This window comes from Pinus tabuliformis, chromosome J (genome assembly GCF_031772625.1).
Source record: "Pinus tabuliformis cultivar Carrire ecotype Pingquan chromosome J, CPIR1, whole genome shotgun sequence".
Classification (NCBI taxonomy): Eukaryota; Viridiplantae; Streptophyta; class Pinopsida; order Pinales; family Pinaceae; genus Pinus; species Pinus tabuliformis.
Genome location: NC_142295.1, coordinates 76,796,381 through 76,810,483, shown reverse-complemented (window position 1 = coordinate 76,810,483; position 14,103 = coordinate 76,796,381). Strand labels below are relative to the sequence as shown.

General features: G+C 44.9%; 1 protein-coding gene across 1 annotated transcript in view; it reads right to left on the bottom strand.

Annotated features, from left to right (window-relative positions):
* Positions 1-14,103, bottom strand: part of SWAP70 (Pleckstrin homology (PH) domain-containing protein) — a 192,994-nt gene that overhangs the window by 164,268 nt on the left and 14,623 nt on the right. The window lies entirely within an intron of this gene.

Genomic DNA, 14,103 nt, shown 5'->3' with positions numbered 1-14,103 from the left:
AGCGGAACCCTTGTCCGCACAATAAGCACGAATACTCTCTTTGACCCTATCCATGGCTTCATACAAATAAGCCATTGCATGTTTATCGCCATCTACCAATCTCAACACCTTTACTATTGGTTCAGTAACTAAGCACACTTCTTCTACACCTTGCCAAAAGGAGTCAGTGTACACCAATTTTGCAATGGCTCTCCCATCTTGTCTCCTGTTGTATCTACAATCATGCCACTCATCACAAACAAATATTTGCTTCCACTCAAACTGACATTGAAGCAAAGACTAAATAGTAATGAAGTTGGTGGCAAAACGTGTGATTGCAGGATGTTGCAACTCCCTGTTTCTGGTGCATCTCCTCATGAGGCTAAGAACAAAAGCATGGTTATATATGAACTTGGGGATGCTCCTATCCATATCAATCATCTCCTTGATGAAGGGGAGTTTCCCCATATTCGCAAGCATCAAATCAATACAATGTGTTGCACATGGAATCTAGAACAATGAACGATGCCTGTCCATAAGCATCCTGCCAAAAACCACATAATTAGTTGCATTATTTGCTATAACTTGCACCACATTTTGCAAACCAATCTCCTGGACAAACCCATCTAACAACTCACATATCAATGTTACATCTTTTATATGTGTTGATGCATCCACTAATTTAATAAACATGGTACCTTTACGACAACGTACCAAGACATTTAAAAAGGCCCTACCCTTCCTATCTATCCAACCATCAAACATCATTATGCATCCAGAGACCTCCCATGACTGCTTCTATCTCCACCAATCTAGAGTAGATGTCCTTCTTTTATGCTTGAAGGATTAGCTCCCACAACTCCTCATATGTAGCACTTTTGTACCTCAGGTCCACAACAGCAATAGCATCAGACATTACCTGTCAAAATGGAATTTTTTGGTGATGTTGAGAGGTAAGTCACTCCAATAAAGACAACTCCCCATAACCTTGTCTACTTCTTGCTTCTCCCTTTTTTTAATCACTGACTTTATTGAAGGTTGTGCTCCACGTCCAGTTCATGGAACAAAAAATGATGACCTCCCAGTAACATCAATAGGCGAAGCTATGGAGCCCCTCCCACTACCCTTAGGCTCAATCTCGAATGCAGATACCCTGAATAACTTCTTGCAAGTTTGGCATGGTTTGCAGTTGCTTCTTCTTTCTTTTTGTCTTTAACTCAATTTCATCATATGCAACTCTCATAAGCTCCAGGCTAGATTTATCACAAAGCCCGACATCATGTACAGGGGGTCTAGCCAAATGGTATTTCAATCGAAAAAACGCTCTTGTCAAATGGGCCACACAAAATTTGCAATTTAGTATTTATCAATTTCTCCCACCATTAGGTTCCCCATACTACCAAAATTGGTCAAAGGGCTTTGGAATATTTACAGAGGAAGTGTTTAATAGACGACTTCAAAATTAAATCCCAGGGAACCAAAAAGACAAAAAAAATGGCATTAACCCCCACTACACAAAAAATAACAGCCTCATTTAAAAAATCAAATTTTTACAAACTTAAATTACAATATTTGCAATGAAAAATGGCAATAAGAGGATGCATAAAAAAGTTACAAAACAAAAATCAATCATGTCCAAATATGGAGAAAACCATTGCATTGGTTCATGGACATGAAAATCATAGAAAATAACCAAAAAAAAAACGTTTGTAGGCAAAGAGGCAAGCAAGCATATGCCTAAATGTATGGAAAAAACCATTAACATGGGGGTATTTAAGAACATACCTATGAATGGAAGAAGTGAAGTCTATCTGACTGATTTGGCAAATGATCTTGAATCTTTGATCCACATAAAAAAAATTGTTGGTGATGATAATGGATGTTTGGTCCTCAATCCCTCCTTGAAAATCACCACAAAGCTCTTCCCCTTCCATCTTCAACAGAAACAAAACAAATGACTAAAAAAAACCAAAAATCACTTTTGAAACCCTGCAGCCTCACACCTAGTGATTTTTGAAGTTGTGGCACAGTTTTTTGCTGAAAAATCGTGACTTTTTCAAAAAGTCGCAATTAATTTTTACCTAGCGATTTTTTGACCACTGGAAAAAATTGTGAGTTTGTCGATTTTTCATGAATTTTTGCCGATGTTTCCAACACTAGCCAAGAAACCTAGATTAGGGCAGTTGCCAATTACTAGTTATCTAATGATTGTTTGGCTTTAATTCATAATCGGAGGATTTATCACTTAATTTCTCCAGAAATCTCCCCAAACAATTCCTTCTCAATATTCTTCAGTCAACTAGAGCCCTTGGCCCTACTCTTGAGAAAACCGCTCTCTCAATGTGCATAATGGTGTCTTCACCTCTTCACTGATTCACTTTATCACTTCATTAAGCAAATAATCCCTAACCCTAATCTCAATGGCTAGGATTAGATCCTAACCCTCTCTTGAAAGTTGAAAATCACCACAAAGCTCTTCCCCTTCCATCTCCAACAGAAACAAAACAAAATGACTAAAAAAAAACCCAAAATCACTTTTGAAACCCTGCAACCACACACCTAGTGATTTTTGAGGTCATGGCACAGTTTTTTGCCGAAAAATCGTGACTTTTCAAAAAGTCGCAATCGATTTTTACCTAGCGATTTTTTGACCACTAGAAAAAATTGTGAGTTTGTCGATTTTTCATGAATTTTTGCCGATGTTTCCAACACTAGCCAAGAAACCTAGATTAGGGCAGTTACCAATTACTAGTTATCTAATGATTGTTTGGCTTTAATTCATAATCCGAGGATTTATCACTTAATTTCTCCAGAAATCTCCCCAAACAATTCCTTCTCAATATTCTTCAGTCAACTAGAGCCCTTGGCCCTACTCTTGAGAAAACCGCTCTCTCAATGTTCATAATGGTGTCTTCACCTCTCCACTGATTCACTTTATCACTTCATTAAGCAAATAATCCCTAACCCTAATCTCAATGGCTAGGATTAGATCCTAACCCTCTCTTGAAAGTTGAGATTAATGGCTCAGATTAAATCTAAGTCACTTAAATAATTTTATTATTTATCTTTACAACTTTTGCTTAATAGTCCACAAAAATCAATTATTCTAATTATTATACTCTTCCTAAGGTTAACCTTAGGAAAGAAATAATAAAGGTACTTAGTCCACCAAGCAAGCATCTAATAAGGCAATCAAACTTCTTCTACATGCAAAGGCACCAAGCCAGTGTAGAGAAGACCTTTCGTAGCTATAAACATCAACACTCCCTCCTAGCAAGGAAGGGATTCTCCACCACCCCCAACTTGTCCCTGTAGAACACAAACTTCCCCTTCACTAGAGGCTTGGTAAGAATGCTTGCTACCTACTCCCTTGTGGATATGTACTACAATCTCACAGCACCTCTATGGACCATGTCCCTGATGAAATGATACTTGATCTGTATATCCTTGGACCTATCATGGAACACAGGATTTGCGAAGAGCTGAATGCAACTTTGATTATCAAAGTGAATCATCGTGGGCCACATCTCAAGACCAAATAACCTTGAGAGCATCTTGTGAAGCCATATGGCCTCACAACTCGCCAGACTCATTGCCATGTACTCGACATCTACTGAACTAAGTGCCACTGAGTGTTACTTCCTGATGAACCATGAGATCATAGTTAATCCCACGCTGAAACAACATCCACGTGTACTCTTCCTATCCACTACACTCCCTGCACAGTCTGAATTTGTATAGCCCTATAACTCCACTCCTCTAACTCAAAAATACCTTAGTCCATACTCCATTGTACCACTCAAGCACTTGAGCACATGCTTTGCTACCACCCAATGAACCCTCCTTGGCTCCACAATGAACTGGCTGAGTTTGTTCATAGCAAAATAGATATTTCCCCTCATGTTGACCGGATACATCAAAGAACCTATCGACTGCCTATACAATGTGGGATCCACCAACTCACCCTCAAAAGCGATAAACTTCATCAAGTCGGTGATTATAGTTGTAGAAATAGACCCGCAATCCTCCATCCTAAATCTCCTTAATATCTCAACTGCATACTTGTCCTACCCTAGGAAAATCTTTCCTTGTTGCCACACCTCCAATTCCAAAAAGTAATGCATCAAGCCAATGTCCTTCATCTCAAACTCAGAAGCAATGTCCTCCTTGCATATCTTTGAGCCTCTCTAATCTTGTCAAGAAGAGATCATCAACATATAGTAACAAGATCCCCGGATGCGGGTGGTCGCTAGACACTTGGCATACAAGGCTTGTCCAAAGGGCAGGTGTCCGCCCGGACGAGCCAAGCATGACGGAAGGACACACCATCAATCCACCAACCTGCAGCATTTAAGGAGGGGAGTAAAGGAGGTTGACAGAGGCGTCCTGTCGACATTCAAGGCGAGTCTTGAGAAGCGCATCATGGCGCTTCATAACAGCATTCTCTCGGACATTCTTCCGCCATTCCTTTCTGCAACTGTTTCGTTCTCGCCGGAGGTGACGGAGGTTCTGAACTTCGCCTGCCATTCTTGCCCAGAATGTGAATGTGGGTGTGTTGCTGCTGAAGAGTGGGGCAATTGGCAAGCTCACAAGCAAGCCAATTGCGCCTCTGAGAATTTGGTAACGCCTATCTGTCTGCGTCGTTCGTTCGCTCCCGTTCTGGCTTCGTTAGAAGGTAAAGGGGCACAGAGTTTCAGCTCGTATCCGCGTCTTTTGTCAGCTCCTGTTCTGGCTTCGTTAGAAGGTGTGGAGGCACAGAGTCTCAGCTCTCAATCAAGCATTAAGAAAGAGGGTCAAGGCTCTGCGGCCACTGCTCTTGGCAATTGGGAAACTCAGACCTGGTCTGGGAGTATTTCTGGGCCGACAACGTTGTTACATTGTGGAATTGAGCGCTCTGCTCATAAGACCAGCATGCATCGCAATCGCGGAAGGGGCAGCAGTGGAAGGGGAGGTTATAGTGGCAGAGCCCCCTCGACTTCTTCCTCAATTGAGGAAACCTCTGAATGCAGAAGGCCGAGGGGAAGGCCTCCGGGCAGAGGCAGATTGGGGGAACCTCCTGCGCGCATGGATTGTGGGCATACGGAACACCCAATGGTGAGATACCGCCTCCCCTGCACCTTAGCCAATTCTACTTTCTTTGTGACTGTCTCTGTGGAGCATTGCAGCAATCCCTGGGAAGATGAGGATGACAACCCTCGGGCCAACCCTCCGCGTGTTCCCGGGATTGTACCCATGGTGGATATGGAATTCCCTACTGTTGAGATGATGCGGCCCTTACATGACCTGGGAGCGAGCCTGAGAGAGCCTGTTTGTGACTCAGGCGCTGGCCCAAGCGACCGTGGAGCGCGCAACCTTGGTAAAGCTATCCTACAGCCTCCACGCTGCAAGGCAGAAGATGATCCGCAGACCACTGATGAAGATTGACATGCCCAGCTCACGCTCCAGGTTTTACAGCAAGAATTTTTCTCAGTCAGCTTCCTACGCGGTTATATATGAGTCTGTCACTCTGTCTCTATGTAATGGTGTCGGTTTTATGTTATCTCGGTTCTGTGTCGATGTTCTTCAAGTGTTTATGTCCATGTGTCAGTTGCATGAGTGTGGCTCTAAGTCTTTATCCATGTGTCTTATGTCCATGTGTCCTATGTAATTCTGGCATGAATTCTCAGGCGTCTACTGTCTGTCCTCGGACAAATTTTACAGGGCCGCGGCCCCATTGTAATTTTCACAATGTAACTCTGCTCTTGCTGTAATATAATAGTTTAGTTTTACTTAGAAAAAAAAAAAAAACATATAGTAACAAGATAAGCAGCTCACCCTCATTAAGTACATAATACAAGTTTGAGTCTGCCTCACTCTTAGCGAAGCCCAAACAAAGAAGATATCCATCAATCCTGGCATACCATGTCTGTGGAGCTTGTTTCAACACATAAAGGGCCTTATTCAACCTACATACATGAGACTCCCTCTCATGCACCTCAAAGCCACGAGGCTACTCAATATACACCTCTTCATCAATCAACCCATTAAGGAAGGCAATCTTCACATCCATCTGATGTATCCCCCACTCCATCTTTGAAGCACAATTGAAATAACTAACCTAATAGATGCATATTTGGCAACAGGAGCAAATGTCTCCACATAGTCCACTCCCTCCTTTTGGGAGAGCCCTTCGCCACAAACCTCACTTTGTGCTTCTCAACATTGCCATCTACTGCATGCTTGATCTTGTAGATCCATCAAGAAGTGACCACTTACTTCCCCCTAGGCCTCGACACTATGTCCCACATATCATTCTTAATGATGGAGCAATACTCCTCCATTGTGGCATCCCTCCAAACCTGCTAATATGTTGCCTCCTCATATGTAGAAGGCTCGTAATCATTGATGTTGCTCATTAAGGCCACATAGCTAGAAAATCTAGCAGGTGGTGTACTATTCGTGAAAATCCTGCTAGGAGCGTCCATCTAGTCCTTTGCATCCCTCAAGGTTTGTTCAACCCATCTCAAACTTCTCCTGCAGATCTCGAAGGAGCCTCTCGCTCCTCCTCCTAATCTACAATGTGTCCCTATTATTGGCATTGTTGGTCCCTGATCAACCTTAGGAGTCTGTAGCTCCTAATCCTATACCCCCACTAGCTCTATTTTATGAGACCTAAAGGTCCTACCCTCCTCAAATCTAACATCCCGACTGACAATGAATCTCCCCTATCTTGGAGTGTAGATCATGTAGGCCTTTGAGACCTCACTGCAGCCCACAATAATTCCCTTCTCCAATGAGGACTCCAACTCAGTCTTCTTCTTCATAGAGATGTGGACATAAACTGGACTACTGAAGATGCGCAAATGACTCACCTTCGATCTCTCTCTTGTAAACATCTCCTCAAGAGTCTTGTCCTCCAATACCCTGTGAGGACTCTTGTTCTGCAAGTAAACGGTTGTATTGCAGGCCTTTGAACACAAAAACATAAGCAAGTCTTCAGCATAGATCATTGCCTCACTGCTCCCATTATGGTCCTATTCTTCCTCTCTGCAACCCCATTTTGCTAACAATTGTAAGGTACTGCATGTACCTTCTTGATCACTGCCTCCCTGTAGAAATCTTGAAACTCATTGGAGGTATAGTGGCCCCAATTATCAAATATCAATACATTAATCTTCTTCCTAATCTGGTTCTCCGCAAGAGCTTTCAACTCTTGAAACTGACTAAAGATCTCGGCCTTGGTATTCAAGAAGTAGATCCAAGTCTTCCTGGAATAGTCATCTATGAATGTAACAAAGTAGTTAGACCCTAAGATTGATTCCATGGACATAGGACTACATATACCTGAATGAACCAAGTCCAACACTCCCTTGGACCTGGTCTTAGTGTGAGGAAAGGATGTCTTGGGCCTTAGCATGCTTGCCAAGTGCACCACCTTTGCACACTACCTCTTGCTCCACCCTAATCACCAAACAACCTGTAACATCCCCTGTAACATAGGCAGAGCCCTGTATTTAGGTGTCCCACCCTCCTATGCCAAAGCTCACTCTAATTGTCATTATCATGTGCAAGGACCTTCATTGGTTGACCTCTCAATAGGTATAGGTTGTTCTCCTGCTCCCTATGACTCGCCTCATGCTAGGATCAACCCCTTTCAGCCAAACAACTACTTCACCTCTCGTGAAGCTGACCTCTAGTCCTCTGTCCTCCATGGCCGAAATTGAAAAGAGATTCTTCTCCAACTCTAGCACAAAGATCACCTTCTTCACCACCATTATACTCTCTATGTCCATCTGAAAATTGCATGATGCCAATGCCCTCTATTGCACACCTGGTATTGTCACCAAGCTCCACATGTAGATCTTTAGGCTCATTGGCCATGCTCGTGAAGATATCCCGAGATCTCATCATGTGACAACATGCTCCATTGTACACAAACAACATCTCTCTCATTGCAGTGCCAAAAAGGCATGACACCAACGCAAAGTTCTTCTCGAACTTCCCAAACAACTCCTCCATATATGCTATGGTTGTCATAGATGTCTTCCCTTTGCCTTTCTTGTTTGAACATTGTCAGACATAATGAGTGAATTTGCGACATGCAAAGCACTTAACTTTTCCCATGAAGTCATCCCACAACTAGCTCCAATTCGAAAGTTGTTGTCTAGAAAGAATCCACTCCACAAAGGTGGTCAATTGCTTAGCATAACCTTTTAGAGCTAACTTCACTAGCTCAAAATCACTCACAGCATCTCCCATAATTGATAGCTCATCACAAGCCTAATGGATCCAGGTGAGATATGAGGTCATAGTCTCTAATCTATTCATATGAATGTTGTTTAGCTTCTCTCTCAACACCATTTTCCTATTCTCAGTTGTACTCTGGTATAGACTAGTTAAGGCCACCCACAGCTTATGTGTTGTTTCATACATTGTTATGTGAGAGATCACGTGATCCTTTGCACCATCCAAAATAATTCCCCTTGCCTTCATATCCTTCAGCCTGTGATCAGCTACTTGAACAACGTCTGCAAGAACCTAGATTTTCGTGCTTGCAAATTCCCATAAGCCATTCACCTTTAGAACAATGGAGATACATACATTCTTTCCATGGAATGAAATTACCAACCCCCTCCAACATGTCTTCATACATTACACTTGATGATGCCATATCGCTAGATTGACTTTAGCCACAAAACCCTTGCTGCAAAATAAAAATTCTTCCACCGCAAAACCTTTGTGATCTTTGATCTCTCTCGTAGAGTTTTTATCGCTCTAGTACCATGTTCAAATTTAAATACTAGGTTTGATTTATTTTACCCAACAATAATAGGGGGTCCTGACCCAGGTTCAGAGTTAGTTGCACCAAACAAATCCCTACACTATTGGCCCTTTTGGCATCAATCCGCAGTGCGCGGACTGAAGTCTCACCCGAAGCAGTATGGGGGGATAATGGAACCAAGTTTCCGCACCTAGAGATCAGTGTGAGGTCCTTTTAGTGACATAGATCTGCCTTCGCGCAGACCGCTATGCTCTTGCGGCCTATTGCTGTAACTTCCTTCAATCAACCTCTAGACCTCCGCGAAGGTCTATGATTGGCTTTTGCAAACCCTGAACAGGTCAATTAGCTACTTACGCGTGCTTTAGATTACCCTTAGATCAGTAGTTACTCGGAATTACCTAAGTGTGCGATAACTTTAACAGAAGGCATTATGATCTTCGCGTAATCACTTAACATTAATTGCGTTCAAATAACAATACAGATTAAGTAAAGTCGCGCATCAATACATCATTATTTTATGAAACCATCATTCATCACAGCATATAGCGCATTCATACATAACAGAAGTAAAGGGACTAAACATAGGAATTTTTGTAACAATCTTCTTTATTAATATTCAGCAAAGGTTTACAGACTCAAAACTTCCCTGAGCACTCATCTGCAAGGGTCCGTGCACTCAGTTGTGGACACTACTCTAGGCCTCTGCGCACTCAGTTGCAGAGCCTTTCCCTCCTCTAAGACTTCTACCTTTACGCTAGAATTCTTCGCTCGTACCCATAGACTTCCTCTTCCTTTTCCTTAGACTCTCTAAGACACACCTATTTATACAATCCCATGGTCCGTGGACCATGGGTAGATCTTCAAAAGCCAACTCCAGTTACATAAAAGAAGGGTAAAACCCTTTTTGACTCTTAACTAGCTACACACTCCGCGACCACAATTTGCGGAGACTTTACATCTTTTTACATCAAAACTTGGGCTTTTGCCCCAAAACTGACCCAGGGGACCCCATCCCAACATGCCCCCAACACAAAGATCGTGACTCGCCCTCGAGTCACTCAACTGGCACGGAGATCTTGCTGCAAAGATCCCCCAGCTCCACCTGCACCACTACTACTTCAGCCGCGCTCTACGTGGCTGCCTGCTTCACCTATTCAACCAGTTGTTCTGTGGCTAGTCCTTCGCTGTCTTGCTTGATCTTCTGTTGTGTAAGCTGCAGGTTCGCCAACTTTTCCTGTATGTTGGTGGAGACTTGGTAGGCTTCTTCCAACCAAGGATCCAACCGCGCCTTAAGGACTGCCTCTTTTTTCTGCATTGCTTCCACTTGTGTAAGGAGTTGCTTCCCCTCCTGCAACTTGGTGAGGCGCTGCACTATAGCCACTGAGCGCGCCGTCGCCCACACTTCGTCATACTGTTGCTGAAGCTCGCAAGTCTCTGTTTTTAATCTCTGCAGGTTGGGATCTTCCTGCAGGGTCGTCACTACTTCCATGGCCTGCTCAAACAACGTTGTGCAGTCCACAACCGCAGCATCCACAGTGGCTATTGCATCCTTAACAGCAGCTTCGCGTTGTTCCCTAACTTCTGGCAGGGTCGAAGGCTGTGACTTGAGCTCCAATTCTGTGATTTTCATGTTGAGCTCGAACTGAACTCAGGCCACCTCTGTCTTAGCATCACGGACACCCACTACAAGTTTCCTGATCTTGGCCTCAAGTGGCGCCTCCTCAGGTATGTGCAACTCCGACACTGTCCTGCAAGCCTCTACAACCGCGGCCACCAGCTGGGCGCTCTGTGCCTGGATAGTCTCTTTTATCTTCAAGGCCTCCATCTTTTCAACGAACATTTGCTCATTGTTCACCCAATATTCACTTATTAGGCTAAGAACGCACTGTTCCCGTGCTCGTAATTATGTTGTCACACTTGTCTGCAGCGTGTGAAGATATTCTTTGGGGAGCGTTGCGAGGTTGAGGCCGTTGTTCTTCAAAGTACTCACGATGACCTTGTCATCAGATGATTCCGCACTCAAGGACCCTTCTAGTAGCGCGACTGCTCGAAGATCCACTGACCTGACCATCTCGGCAGCCTGACTAGTTCCTGGTGCCAGACTCGTCCGTGCAGTGCTCACCTGCCCTCCACCCACCTGGATCCTGCTAGTCTAGATCTGTAGTTCGCGTAGATCCTTTTGAAGAGTGCCTAGCGACTGCAAGTGTTTTTGTTCGAACTGCTGCAATAGTCCCGCTGTGGTGTCGCGCACTTTATCTCTGATCTCGTCAAGATCGCCTTCTGTGAGAGTAATGGGATCGAGCGGTGGCTTCGTCGCTTTTGACTTCTTCTGGGGCCCCTCCTGCTGTTCTCTGTACCTCTTCACCCGAAATGGGGTGCTCTGTCCTTCATCACTGCCACCGCCTTGCTTTGACTATTCTTCTTCCTCGGTCTAGGGCGAAGGGGATTTACCGCTTCACTCGGAGTCACGTTGTTCTTGTTCAGCCTGTTGCTTTGCAGCGTGCTCCTTTTCCAGTTGGGCCTTCTCCTCGGCCTCCTTCCTTCGCTTCTCGGCCAACTACTAGACCACCTACTTTGCTGCCTCCTTCTTCTTCTCTGCGAAACTCCCCACGCCTTTGCTGGTACCTGCGGCCAGATCAGATGGAGAGTGCCAATCTGCCGGCCAGCGCTTGATGACTTCCTAGATGGCATCATCTGTGGCAAGATAGGGCAGATCAAACCACTTCTGTTGCGGATCCTTCTGCACCCTGATATACACGCGATGAAAATCTGCCTTGAACTCCATGTACTCCGACAACTGATCATACACAGTTGGGGACAACCGTGGCCGCTGGTTGATGGCCATGTGAATGCTCGCCTCCATCAAAACCCAGAAAATTTTTGTCTCCGTGACCCGTGCAGAGTCCTTCGTGGCCCACAAGGAGGCAAACTGGGCAGCCTCTGGTAATCCTTTCTCCAAGGGAGGAAACTGACTATCCTCCGGCAGCTCCCAAGCGACTAGCACAATGGAGAGCAGCAACCACGCATAGTGGAAGGTCTTTCTCTCGTCCTGAGCCTCGCGACAATTCGCAAGGAACTCGCTGCAGAGGTAGCGTGACCAATTAAACTGCACACCCTTCGCGCACTGTGCAGCTAATGAAATTACGGGCGTTAGAACCTCGTCCGCGTGGCATTTCCTCATGACTTTACCGACTAAGATCTGTGTGGCTATTTGTACCGTGAGGTCATTGATGGACGTGATGGAGTACCCGCACAGCTTCTTGACTAGGTCAAATTTCTTCTTCATATTTTCTACCAAGTCGCGCTCACTGGTCTTTCCGCCAAACTCCTTGGCCGGATTCAAGCCTGAATGTGGTAGGAGTGTGATCTGATGGATCAGCATGTCTATGATGGGGATAGGCGCGCTCAGCCATAAACACCCATCATGTACCAGAGTCAGCAGTTGCTTTATGCAGGTGATATTGATGTTGGAGCGGTGATAGTGGGGCACCCACAGTAGGTTCAGCAACCCTGATTGATTTACTCCACGAATCCACTCCACTGGATCCAATGCAGTGACACTGGATTCTTTATAATATACCTGCTTCATGTAGTTCTCCATCGCGAGGTGGGGGAACCTCTCATGGTCCGCCAAATCCCAGTCTTCCATTTTTAAATGGGGAATCTGCGCCAGGCGCGGGCCTTCAAAGGTGATGCTTTCTGGTAGCAGGGGTGTATTAATGAGGAATTTTGCCGCGTCTGGGTCCTTAGTGACCTTCACCTTTCCCTTGCGTGGAGGGATATAATCCAACAACTTAGAGATGGGCTCCACGCCCTCAGCATCTATATCCTCCGCACCCTCTTCGGCCTCTAAATCTACGACCTTCTCCTTATCCTTCGCTAGCAACTTATCTTTCTTTTGGGCCTGGGTAGCAGAGTGCTTTCTCAACGACTCGCACACTAGCATCGGCTGCTTCTGCTTGTCTTTCTTCGACTTGGGGTTTTCACGCACTAGTGTAGGCTTCGGCCTAAGCGACCTCGGCGTCATAGGCATAGTAGCCAGAGCCTCCATGCTTACAACTTTTGGAGCCGCTGCTTCAGAGGCAACAATTCCTCCGATGCTTGCAATCTCAACTGGTCCGAACATAGTGCTGAGAATAAACTGCGGGGTCTCCTTAAGTAAAGTATCAAACACAGAGCTTGCGACCAAATATGCGAAAAACTGAGGATTCAGAAGCGACGGACAGCACAGCTCAAAAATTCTAAGGATGCAAAGTGTTCTCTGTTGGACGGCCACGCGTAATTTATAGGCGAATTTGAATTCAAATCCAACCATTCCCCCCAAAATCCGTCCATAAATGCCGATTTGGTGGCAAATCTTCAAAGATTTCAGCCTTAAATGTTGCCCCCGCTCCTCTTAACCGTCTCCTGGCTATCAAATCATGAACAGTGACTGTAACGGTCATTTTCTGGCTGTGTTGCGCGGTATCTCCCCTCATAGCGCAGCTCCCTTCGCGCACCTTCTGATACTGTGACATCACCCTTTTTCGCACAGCCCCTTTGTCACGTAGTTCCACCAATCAGGCAGTGTAGTTTATAGTCCCACGCTCCCTTGCAGCTGCCTGGAGCACTAAGACTGTCCTGTCGTCATGTAGTCATTGAGTCGAATCCCCTGTGTATGGCTTCAACCGGCTTCCATTTACCCTTCCCGAAATGGTTCTCCATTCAACTTTGCGAGCTGAACTACGCCACCATCTGTAATTTCTTTGACAACATATGGCCCCAGCCAGTGCATCTGAAACTTTCCTGGAAACTTAGCGAACTTGCTATCATATAATAAAACCAAGTCATTTACCTTGAAGGTGTGCAGTTTGATGTGCCAATCATGCCAAGCTTTTTCACGTTCCTTCTGAACTTGTTGATGGAATCCAGCCAAAAACCTATCTTCGTCGAGCTCCATTAGCTGCGCAAGCCGTTCCTAGGCACGATATATTCCATAAACATTACAGGCTCTACACCCATAAACCAATCGAAAGGCGTCTAACCGATTAGCTTTTGCAAGTAGTCCTATATGCCCATAATACCGCTGGTGCGCATACATCCCAATCATTCCACTGCGCGTTGCAAATCTTTGTCAGCGCATTTTCCAATATCTTATTAAAAGCCTCAACTATTCCATTGGCCTGAGGATGATATGGTGTACTTTTCTGATGGTAAACCTAGAACTCTTCTATCAGCGTGTTGATCGTTTCATTGAGAAAATGTGTACCACAGTCACTCATCAATACCTTCGGGCAACCGAACCTGGTCAACACATATTCAAACAAAAACTTTGTTGTTGTTGCCCCTGTACAGTCCTTCACAGGCTGTGCCTCCGCCCATCT